Source organism: Lissotriton vulgaris, chromosome 5 (assembly GCF_964263255.1).
Source record: "Lissotriton vulgaris chromosome 5, aLisVul1.2, whole genome shotgun sequence".
NCBI classification, from domain to species: domain Eukaryota; kingdom Metazoa; phylum Chordata; class Amphibia; order Caudata; family Salamandridae; genus Lissotriton; species Lissotriton vulgaris.
The window spans coordinates 479,674,364-479,687,323 of NC_141693.1; the positions used below are offsets into that span (position 1 = coordinate 479,674,364).

General features: G+C 44.5%; 1 protein-coding gene across 2 annotated transcripts in view; it reads right to left on the minus strand.

Moving 5' to 3' along the window:
- The window catches only part of ZBTB40 (zinc finger and BTB domain containing 40), a 324,401-nt gene extending 311,693 nt beyond the window's left edge, over positions 1-12,708 (minus strand). The window contains exons 1-2 of one of the 2 annotated variants that reach the window (XM_086921925.1): positions 12,600-12,638; positions 12,208-12,263 (exon numbers count right to left, since the gene is read on the minus strand). The gene's annotated coding sequence lies outside the window, so the exon portion shown is untranslated. Of the gene's footprint in view, positions 1-12,207; positions 12,264-12,599 lie in introns of both variants that reach the window. The other variant, XM_086921924.1, reaches the window with a different exon arrangement.
- Between the last annotated feature and the right edge of the window lie 252 nt (positions 12,709-12,960).

The following is a 12,960-nucleotide window of genomic DNA, read 5'->3' on the forward strand; positions in this document are numbered from 1 at the left end:
ACATTAGGACCTGGGTACAGGCTGGCAGAGAGTCATTCTGCCAGGATTTGTGGGGCGGAGCTATTCCTTGCCCCAAATACATTTCAAAGGAGCTGAGTCCTGCACACTCACAAATCACTTCACACAAATCTTTTGTGAAGTTTTAGGAATCAGTTGTAGAAGAACCTAGAAGTTTCTCCCACTTTACAGGCTGGCATGAAGTATGAATACTGGAGCGTCAGACCAACTCTTCAGTATATTCCTGGTTCTGTGGAAAGCTTTAGAGGACATCTCTGCTGCATGAGGCCTGCCTGGTTTCTCAGAGGACTGCCCTGCTGCTACCAGAGAATTGCCCTCCTGCTGATTAAGGCCAGCCTTACTGTTTGAAGGTGTGAGGACCATCTACTCGAATCCAGGACTACCAGTGTGACTCCAAGGGTCAGTTGACTGACCTCTTGTTCTGAGCTACAGAGACATAACAAGCTCCAGAGGCCTCCCTGCAACTGCCCTGCTGACCTGCTGACCTGCTGCAACTGGCCCTGTCTAGACCAGCAACTGGACCTGACTGAACCCGCCGGCTTCTGCTAGAGTAAATCTTTGATCCCCCAAGAGGAGCCTACCGAGGTTCTGGAGCCTTGGCTGTCATCAGTTGATCCCTCCTGTGAAATCTGAAGTTTTAAACTCTGTGCACCGGACTTTGACAAGGTAACTGTTTCAGAGAGACTAACCTGGCATCTGTATACGGCATGCACTTGTTACTTTGTCCTAGTCTAGAGCCACAAGATAACTTCATTTGCTCTTTCTGTTTCTTGGTGCTATTTTTACTTAAACCGTTAAAATTCAATATCTCAGGTTTTACTGGTTGGATTATTTCATTTTGATTTCATTGTATTTATTACATGTTATCCTGTTTACTTAACACAGTGGCTCTAAGTTGAGCCTGACTGTTTTTGTGCCACGCTACCAGAGGGTTAAGCACAGGTTAATTTTAGTAACATTTGTGGTTCACCCTGACAAGGATTGTGGTTGTTGCTAGAGATGGGTTTACACCCCCCCCTCAAACAAAACCCAATTTCCTACAGAAGGTTACTGACTGACAGCCAAGTCATTGTGCTGCAACGAAAGACGATGTAAAAAGGACTGAACCAGTTAAATCCAACTGGCCCGAGTCAATAACAAAGGGGACTCCCTATGCTGATCTGATTCAAATGGGCAATAGGCAGAATGGATATAAACCATACCATAAATTATTTTCAACAGTCAAAACTTCAAAGAAATTCAACAGATATGATGGTATGGGTAACAAATGAGGTGTATTGATATGTACGGGGTGAAGAGATATGCCCATTGGTACAAGGAAAACACAAGAAACTATTTGGTCCTCCTGCACTACAAAACAGCAGAATGCTGGAGTCTGCTGACATTCCATGATTTCTGTAAAGAATTTCCTGAGTCTTGGTGCTCACTAAATCAGGAGAAAGACAAATGCAGCTGCCCTGATCAAGTCCAATGAACAGAGAATCCTGAGATGGTGATAGTTGTGACTTTTACCAATTCATCATGAAGCTCTAGAGACTGGAAGTTGCAACCAACTCACCCAACTCCATCGATGAGGGAGATGAGTCAATCAAAGAGGAAGGGAGGGCGGCATCCCATGATATACACGACTGCCAACAACCAAGACAGGGTCTTCATAATGACTCTGGAAAAGACATAGTCTAAAGGCAAGCACCCAAACCTGTAATAATAGGTCTTGCATAGCAACACACACAATCAGGAAATGCTGAGGAGTAATGTTGATATGGTAAAAGCCCCTAGAGGATTCTTATCATTATCTGATTCCTGAGACCAATTATCAGTCAGTTAACTAAGACTACAGGAAAAACAACTCCACTCTCCAGATTCTATCTTCCTTACCTTAAGCAAGATGGAAAACTCAGGACCTTTATTATCAGCCTGGAAAAGAACCTGAGCTTGAGAATTTGAAAGATCAAACAGGACTGTTCCCTGTATAGGACTTTCACCAAAGGTCCAAGTGAGTTTTAACAAGAGGTTACTATATAGCTGGGCCTGCTCTCTTATCCGTTATAGTTATATTCCGTAACATTGCTTCTTCGGTGGAAACTGATAATCTGGCCACTACACTTTACATGAAAGAATTTATCTGTATGGTCTCAGGGGCTTATGTTTTTTAATTGTATAACTTTATGAATAGAAAAGCAAGTAATCTGTATAAAAAGGACACTTTACTATTCAATCCAAAATTACAGCATTATCCATTCCTTCTCAAATACTGACCGCACATTTACTTTTTAAAAGTAGCTACTCTGCGCTAAAATTAAATATTTGGCCTGAATCCGACCGAAACTAAACCTGCCTTACAAGTTATAGCCCGTTCTCTGACTATATAGAAAGAAGAGCAACATTTGCTGGCTGCCTCAAATGAACAAGATATTTCAATATTAAACATTACATTTTAAAATGTCACCATTCAATTGCTTATCAACAAAGGAGGGAGTTAGAAGGGCAATATTTTACGGGGTCCAGTGTATCAGCCCTTGAACCATAATAACAAATGAAAAGAAATACACTGTTCCCCAGGAAGAGATAATAGAACGGCGTAACTAAGCGGAAAAGAAGAAAGGGGGTTGTGGGAATTTCCCTTTCGGAACTGAAACCCTCACTCACCCAACAAGCTAGGTGTCATGCTTCATCATATGGGTTTTGCTCCTCGTCAGACTGGCGCTGCAATGTCCGACAGGCACCCATAAAGGGGCTATTTATCGGAGATCTTTTGTTCCTGCCAGTTGGTGCATGTGGGTATGAGGGCTTCAGGAAGAGTGTAGACGTGAAGTGGTGAAGAATTAAAAAAGGTTAGCGAATCCACTGCAATCTTTATTGGTGTGGTACACCACCTTAATAAAAACAGTGAGGCGACAGCACACGCTGGTGCAAAGATCCAGTAGTGTCTATCTTACCTAAAGGTCGACATGGACATGTTTCATGCTTCGTCAGGACCTACAATCTGAGATATAAATGTGTTCTACACGAACGTGAAGGGGAGATACTACCTTCCTCTATTAGTTGGACTGCAGGCCAGATGGTCCTGCTCAGTCTAAGTGGGACCTAAGAAAGGGCGACATAAGGGGAAACAATTAACCCACAGAAGGCTCTTCTAGTAGGAACAGGTCACCACAGCTCAGTTACAGTGTTTATGGCCAGCGGGTAAGGGGCGTGAAGTTACCCAACATATGCCATGAGGTTCAAAGTCTAAAAGTGATTGAATAAGATAAAAACAAAGGGAGAATTAAGCAGAGGCAATTAGTGCAACTAAGGGTTACCGTGTCTCAGTTGTGCATGGTATAGTAACTCAGTTGTGAAAAATGTACAAATAAATGAAATTGTGTCATCCCAAGTTCTGATGTCTCACCCTACTAAGACCGACAATGGCGTCTCCGGACTTCTCTGTAAAGCGTGGCACCAAAGTGGTTGGCACCCTGGAGGGAAAGGGGAAACATCGTCAGGGCAAAGGTAATGAGCATCAACATAGTAGTCAGCAGACCCACACATCGGGGATACACTGCGGGAGCCAAAAAAGCGGTAATACCACTCTCACAAGTCGCTAGCAGCGAGGCTTAGAGGACCGCTCGTTAACCATGTTGGCCAGGAGGACGCGCACAACCCAGGGTGCCCCGTGCGGCACACCCCCATCGACCCGGAGGGGTCAACGAAGGGGAGACGCCGGACCACCGTAGATAGAGCAAACCCCCCAGCGCAACACCGCAAACAAATGCTCCTTGGACCATACGGTATCAACGAGATTGTGTATACCGCATCAATGCGAAACCCACAGCGGCACCCTCGATAATGGGAGAATGCGGGTTAAGGAGGTCATCGCATGGAAACGGCCCTAGCGGAGACTCTTAACTGTCCGTCGTACGGAACACGGCGCAACACCTACCCAAACGTCGGGGTCAGAGAGAAGCCGGGGCACTGAGGCATACTCGAACGTAGCTTTTAAGCTCGTAGTGCCGGAACTCTCGTGTGAACCCGCATCTCGTGGGGGGGCGGGGCCACGGGGGTCACGTCTACGTATGGGCGTAGTCCACGCTGGCGTCGCTCCTTAGTGAGGCCTATGGATGCCCTGGGTCACTGTGGTAGCCATGTTGGAGTGTGTTTCGATGTTGAACACTGTAACTCGCCGAGTTGCGCTATGTCACTGCTCACTAAGTGAATGCGTTAAGACGAGTATTGAGGACAACGCGCAGCTGTACCCATGTGTGCTAGGTGTATAGTAAAGCTGATAGGCGCTGGCCCAATAGAGAGACTGTTTGGACCGCGAATTGTCGGTGATGTAGGTGACCAATGGGGCGGCATTCGCGTGCATGGTGGTGATCCCATCTACCTGAAGGTGACCCCCAGAACGGTGTCACAAGACTACATCCCCATTCATGATGAAATTACGTTACAACGTAGGTACATCGCAGAGTAGCTCATAAGGCTCGCATGGGAGGCAGATCCTTTCGCTATTTGGTGGCGAAGGGATGGAATGCTCTACCCTTGGACCTCCGTCTTGAAGTGTCTGAAGCCGTCTTCAGGAAGAAGCTAAAAACACACCTTTATGCACGACAAACTTAGCTGACTCGGCGGCCCGTTTATATGAGTTTCTATCTGTCTCAGCGCAGGGACACGCTAGCCAGCGTAACCGCGCGCTTTATAAGACTCCCTTATAAGGGACAGAGGGGTTCTTTAAGTCCTTGTCAGACAACCCCAAGGAATGGAGTCATTAAGGCCATTCGTATCAGTACCTCAACGGTGCACCCACCTCTGTTCTATCCTGAAGAGCGCCTGTTGGGTGATCTGTTGATGTGCTTCCAGAATTGTCCACCGCAGGATGTCTGCTGGGTGATTCACTTCCATGAAATGACTATAAAGTCTTGTGTGTGTTTTGTGGCATCTGATGTTGCTCCTGTGCTCAGTCTTGCGTACCTTTATCTGTCTCATGGTCATGCCTACATACCTCTTCCCACAGGGACAGGTAAGGAGGTAGATGCACCTAGGGGTGTTACAGTTTGTGTGTCGTCTCTGTTTCCATGTGAAGGTCTCAGTGAGTTTCAGCTCCTTGCTAGGGCTAGTCTTGTTTACAGAAGGCGCACCCGCCACAAGGAAAGTGACCTATCACTGGGGGCAGATTCCAGAGGGTTCGCTGAGTAACCGCTTCCTTATTCCTAGGTCTGGTGTGTATTAGTTGATCTTTAAGATAAGCTGTGCGCTTGAATGCGAATCTAGGCCGGGGAAGAGAAAGATCACCAGAATTGATGATATCCCAATGTTTGATTATGGTTTTCTTGATGTATGTCAAGCTCCCAGTGAAAGATGTCACACAGGTGATGATCTCTGACTGTTCCTTGGTTCTTGTCTCCAAGAGGGTCTCTCTGGGATTGTTCATCGCCCTTTTGTAAGAGTTGTTAATCTGTCTTGAGGGTAGCCCCTATCACAAAGCTTATGTTGAAGTACATTGGCTTCTGTCTTGAAATCAGTCATGGATGAACAGTTTCTCCTTATACGGAGAAACTGCCCGAAGGGCAAGTTGTCGCTCAGGGATTTTGGGTGGTGGCTGTTATAAAGCAGGAGACTATTCCTGTCTGTCTCTTTTCTGTGTAGGTTCGTACTCAGCCCACTATCAGAGAGCCAGATCCAGAGGTCTAGGAAAGGAATGTTGGTGTCAGAGATGGTAATCGTGAACCTGAGGAAGGTGTTCTGCGTATTAATCCATTGGCAGAATGCTTGACATGTGTCAGTGTCCCCCTTCCACAATATCAGGATATCGTCGATATATCTGCGCCAGATGGAGAGGTTTTCCTTGTATGGATTTTGATCACCCCAGATGATGGACTTCTCAAAACTGCCATGTAAATACATGCCAGACTGGTGGCGAAGGTACTACCCATAGAGGTACCCTGTATTTGATGGTAAATCTGGGTCTCGTACTCAAAGAAATTTTCAGTGAGTGCGATCGAAGCACACTCTATGATGAACGAGATTGGTGAAGAGGAAGACCAGTCATCCTTCCGCAGGGTCATTTCCACAGCTTTTAAGGTAGCTTGTTGTGGGATGCTGGTATAAAGTGCTTCCACATCGAGGGTAACAAGGAGGTCCACCCCTTCTCTACCCTCGATGCTGTCAATCAGGCACAGGACATCTCTAGTGTCCTTCCGCAGGGTCATTTCCACAGCTTCTAAGGTAGCTTGTTGTGGGATGCTGGTATAATGTGCTTCCACAGAGGGTAACAAGGAGGTCCACCCCCTCTCTACCCTCGATGCTGTCAATCAGGCACAGGACATCTCTAGTGTCCTGTAGAAATGACGGAATTTTCTTCACCAGGGGCTGTAAGAATTTATCAACAAACTTCGACAGAGGTTCAAGTAGAGATCCAATGCCAGAGACAATGGGTCTGCCAGGTACAGGTGTGGTACCCGCGTGGATCTTTGGCAAGGTATAAAAGTATGGTGTCCGTGGTTTTTCGGACACCAGGAATGCAGCCTCATTTTTGCTGATCCATCCATTCGTCTCCCCTTCAATTACCAGCGAAGTAATGTGGGTGGAGATTCTGGGTGTAGGATCAGTAGCGAGTGGTGTGCAATGTCTCGTGTTGGAGAGTTGACGTCTACATTCGTTGTCATAATCTCCAGCTGATTGGATCACAGTGGCTCCCCCCTTATCCGCCTGTTTGATAATGATGGTGGAGTCATTAGCAAGTGATTCAATAGACTCTCTCTCAATTTTACTCACATTATGGTAAATGGGGGACCGAGGTCTGTTGTTCAGACCCTTTAGTACGGCTCCCTCAAAGGCCAGTATCTCAGGCGGCACCATGTTGTTGGTGGGTGGAAAGGTAGAAGGTTTTCGTAGCCCTGTATCATCATTTTCAGATTCTGGTGTGTCCTGGAAGAATGCTTTAAGACGCACCTTTCTGAAGAACTGTTTCAGTTCACAAGTCTCAGTGAATTCATCTGGTATGGGAGTGGGGACAAACCCCAAACCCTTTTCCAGGACGGTTTTTTCAGTTTCTGTCAAGGTTCTGTCAGACAAGTTGACCACTAGGCTTTCTTTCCCCTGGTGGTGCTCCAAGTTTCCACTGAGGGGGTGGCGGACTGGTCCTGGCATTGCACGCCCTTCTGTCCTCCTCTTCTGCGCCCTCTTCCTCTGCCCCAACCGCTCCCTAAAAAAGGGGGGATGTTCATTGGATAGAACTGTAGCGGGCCCTGTCGATAGAATGGGTACTGCCATGGAGGGGGTAGATGGGGGGAACCTCGGTAGACATGGCTGTTGTTGTAGTCTCTAGGCGCGTTGCGACGTTGGTTGCAGGATCCCTGACTGCTTCCACTAGAGTCGCTGCTGGTAGAACCACTACGGCTTCCTGTATCTGAACCCTCAGAGGAGTAACTACTTTTTGTTACAGTGAAGTCAGCTTTAAGGTAGGGATACACCTTTTCTTTGTTGAATTTTGCCAAGTCCTTTTCAAGCTTGGTTATTTTCTGTCTAAGAAGGTATTCTTTGTTGTCAGCGATCTCCTTATTTATTTCAGCCAGTTTGGCCTTGAAAGGTGTTTTAAGCATAGTTCCTTTTATGGCAGTCTCAGCCGCCTGTATCTTGACTAAGAGGGCATCCGCGAGTCTTTTCGCAGTTTTCACTATCAGAAGGAGTAGGTCTTTGGTGCATTTCAATGGAATTTGGCACTAATCTAGTTTAAACGGTCCATCCTCAAGAAAAATCCTCGGGATGATGTTGACTATCAGGCCGTGTGGTGCGATCTTAGCTCTAAGGTATTCTGTCATCATAGCCCTATGGATTGTGATGCCGAGCCAGTCTTTTTTCAATTGAGTTAATGTAACCCATTCATCAGTTGCTGAACCTGAGGCAACAGATCCTCCAGCTCGCAGGAGAGAGGGTGCCACTCTCAGTTCCTCTGCTATTGCTTCCTCATCGAAGCTAAGGCCTGGAACGTCTCAATCGTTGGATGGAGACTACTGTTATCAGTGTCCAGGGAAATACTGTATAACAGGGTGGGCCACACAGTAGCAAGCCTACTGTAGGTAACCTTAATACTCCCACGGGGATGACCCGTGCAGGGAACGTATCAACAAAGGAGGGAGTTAGAAGGGCAATACTTTACGGTGTACCACACCAATAAAGATTGCTGTGGATTCGCTAACCTTTTTTAATTCTTCACCACTTCACGTCTACACTTTTCCTGAAGCCCTCATACCCACATGCACCAACTGGCAGGAACAAAAGATCTCCGATAAAGAGCCCCTTTATGGGTGCCCGTCAGACATTGCAGCGCCAGTCTGACGAGGAGCAAAACCCATATGATGAAGCATGACACCTAGCTTGCTGGGTGTGTGAGGGTTTCAGTTCCGAAAGGGGAATTCCCCCAACCCCCTTTCTTCTTTTCCGCTTGGTTACGCCGTTCTATTATCTCTTCCTGGGGAACAGTGTATTTCTTTTCGTTTGTTACCATTCAAATGCTTCAACAGAAAAACACTTATTCCAAAAAGGATTTTGAGTAGTCTTAACGTTTCCACAAAATATATTTCACAGCCATGTCACCAACATCTGCACAACAACAAACAAAAAAATAACTTGAGAAATGTATCTACCTAAGCTCCGCATCATGCCATACAGGTTATCCATATGCTGCAATGCCACCAACAAGACTGCTTATACTATTTTAGTCCATCTCTATCATGTCTGGCTTGGTAGCAGGGTGGTCCTTAAGTTTCCCTCTACTAGAACGGAACTTGAGAATGAATGCTAATTCTCTTCTTTGATGACCCATTCCTATCCTGCATTGTGTTTGGTTTAAATGCCCTTCAAGATTGAAGTGTAGCATTCTTTCGACCTCACTACAAAACTCATCCTTTTATAATGAAGCCTTCTTATATCCACCATACAATGAAACTGAAGAAACAAGGAGTGAAAATTCATGCTCTGATCCCCCCCCAAAAAAGTATCAAATGCAAGAAATCAAGGGCTAAAAAAGTCATTTCCTCTCCAGATTCTCTGGTATGAAAATATTTACCATTGGGCATAAGAGGTCTACTAGGGCTATTCTTTTCCTACAATATAAATAAATGTAATGACTTCAATTCATTCTAGCCTGTTAAGTGTTCCATTGGACTTTGGTTAAGTCGATGTGTTAATTCAGGATCACAAAAGCATGGCATGGGTTGTAAACAGGTTTTATTCTCTATACAATACCAAAACAGCACACGACACCCAGCAGCATGAATACCTCTCCAACAGACTTCTCTTGAATCTTCTCTGTGTCACCACCTATGCCAACAAATTCTACAATCCCTCATTCTACATAATGTCATAACACACCTCACACCTTTACCCAAAAAAACAAAATATTAAAAAATATAAATAAACTGGACAAGAGAATGATAAACAACAATCTACAGCTTGAATGGATAAAATCAATTCATCCACTTATACATAGCCACAGGGACTTTAAGACAATATTTTATCCATCAAATGTTTTGGAACAGAAATACACCTTCGTGGCCTGTCAATGTTGGTAAACAACGATGAGTTTAATTTCCAACATTTGACACTTTGGACAGATCCCGAACATTAACTTCCACCTTGACTTGATTAGCCAAACCAGTTATAATCTCACCATCAACCCACCATGCACACACCCCAGAATCACCACTTTCATCTTCACCATTATCCTTAGCCTTGGCCACCCTTCTCTTATTCCACCACTTCCAATTTTCCAACATGGCAACATGATTAAAAACGTTAACTATGTGTGGCCTCTTGACCTTCACAAGCTATCCCACACAAAAATCAACTTACTTTCCTCCTTTCAAATCATCTTATCGAAGTTTTGACTTTGTCTGGGATTCTACACCTCTTCCAAATTATTCACCTTGTCTCCTGTTCTCACTTTTTTCAATAGTCAACCAGGGGCAATTCATTAGAGTACCTCCCTCTTAGAAAAATGAACAGGGCTATCCCAGTCTTAAAATTCTGATTATTAGGATAGCTCCACAATCTCTTAGAGACCGCTTCACCGACTTTCAGACATGAACTCGCTGCCAACTGAATGAAGTCTTTTAAAAAATTGTTGACCCTCTCCACCATTCAGTTACCTTGGGGACTGTGTAGGGCAACAGTCAAACGCTGTGCACCAACCGAAGACAAATAGGGAATCATTTCATGTGATTTAAACTGCAATCCATTACCAGTCACATGACACTTGGATATCCCTTTCCTCTAAAAAACAGAGACCTTAAAAATTCCACCACTACACGTGATTTAGGTTGTTTCTCAAATTTGCGCTCTACCCACTTTGAGTGAAAATCCACTAACACCAGGGAATAGCTGCAATTTCTGGTATATCATAGTGGGCCAATGAAATCCATGGCAAACATGTCCCACTGTAACCTAGAAAACTCTACTGGCATCAATGGGACATTAGATATGCGAAAAGACTTATCAGCCTGGGCACAAATTGTTCAAAACCTAACAAAAACAGCTACTTCGGTGTCCAGCCCCGGCCACCAATAGTACATTTGCAGTCTTTTCTCAATTACAGTTCGACAAACATGCTCCTGGTGAGCACAGGCAAAAAAAGCAGATCTTAGTGGCACGGACGTGTACAAAACCAACCAATCCTCAATAGACAGTTCATCCTTCACCATGGAAAAAGACAATCTACTTATCCAGGCTATTCTCCCAGGGCCACCCATCGATGATAAATTGTCCTAACTTGGATTGGCAAACATCATTGGGACTACATTCCTGACAATATTGCAACATAATCACTTCCTTCAAGACTATCACACACTTCACATCATCTTTAATCTCCTCACTACTGAATGAAGCCAATAGACACCTGGACAAAAAAACAGCCATGGATTTACCCCCCACCCCTGGGTATATGTCTCCCACTAAAGTTGAAATTGTACATGTTTGACAGTGACCTCAATAACCTAGGACAGGCCTTGTTAAAACTCCTCTCAGTCATTTGATGCACTAAAGATTTGTGGTTTGTGACTAAAGCTAATCCTCTTCCTCACAGGTACGCTGCAAAGTAATTTGTAGCCCAAAAGAAAGCCCAAGGCCTCCCTTTTGATAGTACAATACTTACACTCAGACCGTGTTAAACTCCTTGAGGCAAAAGCAAAAGTCTTTTCTTTACCTCCCGAAATCTGACTCAAAACTGCTCCTAAGCCAACCCCAATTGTGCCCGCCATCACAACCAACCTTGCACTTTCAACAAAAGCCTTGCGGGCAGGGACATCTAGGTTTAATGTTTTCATTGACTGAAGCACTGACTCTTGTGCATCTCCCCATTCATACTTCACTCCATTCTCCAGCAGTTTCCTCAGTCTGGAGAGCAAAGCAGTCAATAAACCTTGAGAGCAACCACACAAACCCAGATAGACCGTACCTAATTCAGGATCACAAAAATTCGGCATGGGTTGTAAATGGTTTTATCCTCCATACAATGCCAGAACAGCATATGACACCTAGCGACATGATTACCTCTCCGAACGACTCCTATCAAATCTTCTCCGCGTCACCACCCATGCAAACACATTCTACAATCCCCTGTTCTCCAAATCATCATAACACAGTGCTATAAAACTAAGTTTTAATGTTTAAAAAGTGTACCACAAGGTATCATTCGAAACCTGTTACAACCGCCCCTTAAGTGCTGCACAAACTAAACAGGAGAATTAATTTTCCCATTGCTCTTATTGAGTGCTGGGTCCACTACCCCATTCCCAGACCCTGGGTTTTAGTACAAACATGAATGTGACGATCTACGCCACAACATTTGACTTCTTATTTGGTTCTCGACTATTACGAAAAAAACACTGCCCAACTAACTGAAATCTCAAAGTGCAGTCAGTAAGACATAATGAGGACATGTCACATTTTATAATTATGTACTGGTTCATGACGTTTTGACATTTTGCACAGTGCAAAAGGAATTGTAACATTTTAACTTACGTACTCGAGATACAGTTTACTACCAATTATACTGCATGTATTTGACGGAAAAAACGTACCTCCTATAATTAAAACACTATTCAGACAATCCTACAAAAACAAAAAAATATGCACTGTACAAATAAATTACATTGCTTTTCATTTTAGAAGATGGGTAGTACAGTATTGTATTTGCATAAGTATAGCACTTACTCCGACACCCTCCCCCATGAGGAGTTGTAGGGCTTTTCGCTGAGGAGCGCACAGCTCTGGAAGGTGGAACCCAAGATAACAAGTTAATCCAGTGGTTATAGTTGGTTCTTGGAATTAGTCATGTACATAAAAGGAAACTCTTTCTTGCATTTCCTCCAGTTTCTTTATGGAAGGTTATATTAAGATGAGTTGCCACAATTCACATAAATGATGAGGAGATGTACACTGTTCTCTAAGGGAGGTGCTGAAACTTGCTATGCTTTCACAATATCGATATCAATAAACATAGTCATCTTGTCGTTACACTTTAGAAAGAACGCATCACATTCGTTTGCTATTTATTAATATAAGCCTTCGCTAGGAAGGTCGACACTCCCGAACCTGGGACTTACCCCGTCCTCAGATGGTCTTTTAAAATCACAATTCCCTATGCCTTGCTTCCGACTCCTAAACATTGCGGCTAAAACTGAAGGCTGTGGGAACCAATCCAAAAGCAAGTTTACAGGACTGACAAGCTAAAGGGCTCCACTAGGCGGAGCCGGGAGACGGAACAGGTCCATCATAGCCTAGAATTGGTGGAAGTCAGAAAAGATCCACCCCGGAAACTAAGTTCCCAATCTACCGGAAGTGCCCGCCCCCACCTTTGCGGAAACAACATTTTAAAGCGCCCCGGAAATAATTGCTATAGCGTACTCTGTCTCTGTAGTGGATCTTTAAAAGAGGTGTTGTTTTAGGTGTCGACGATCTACTCTC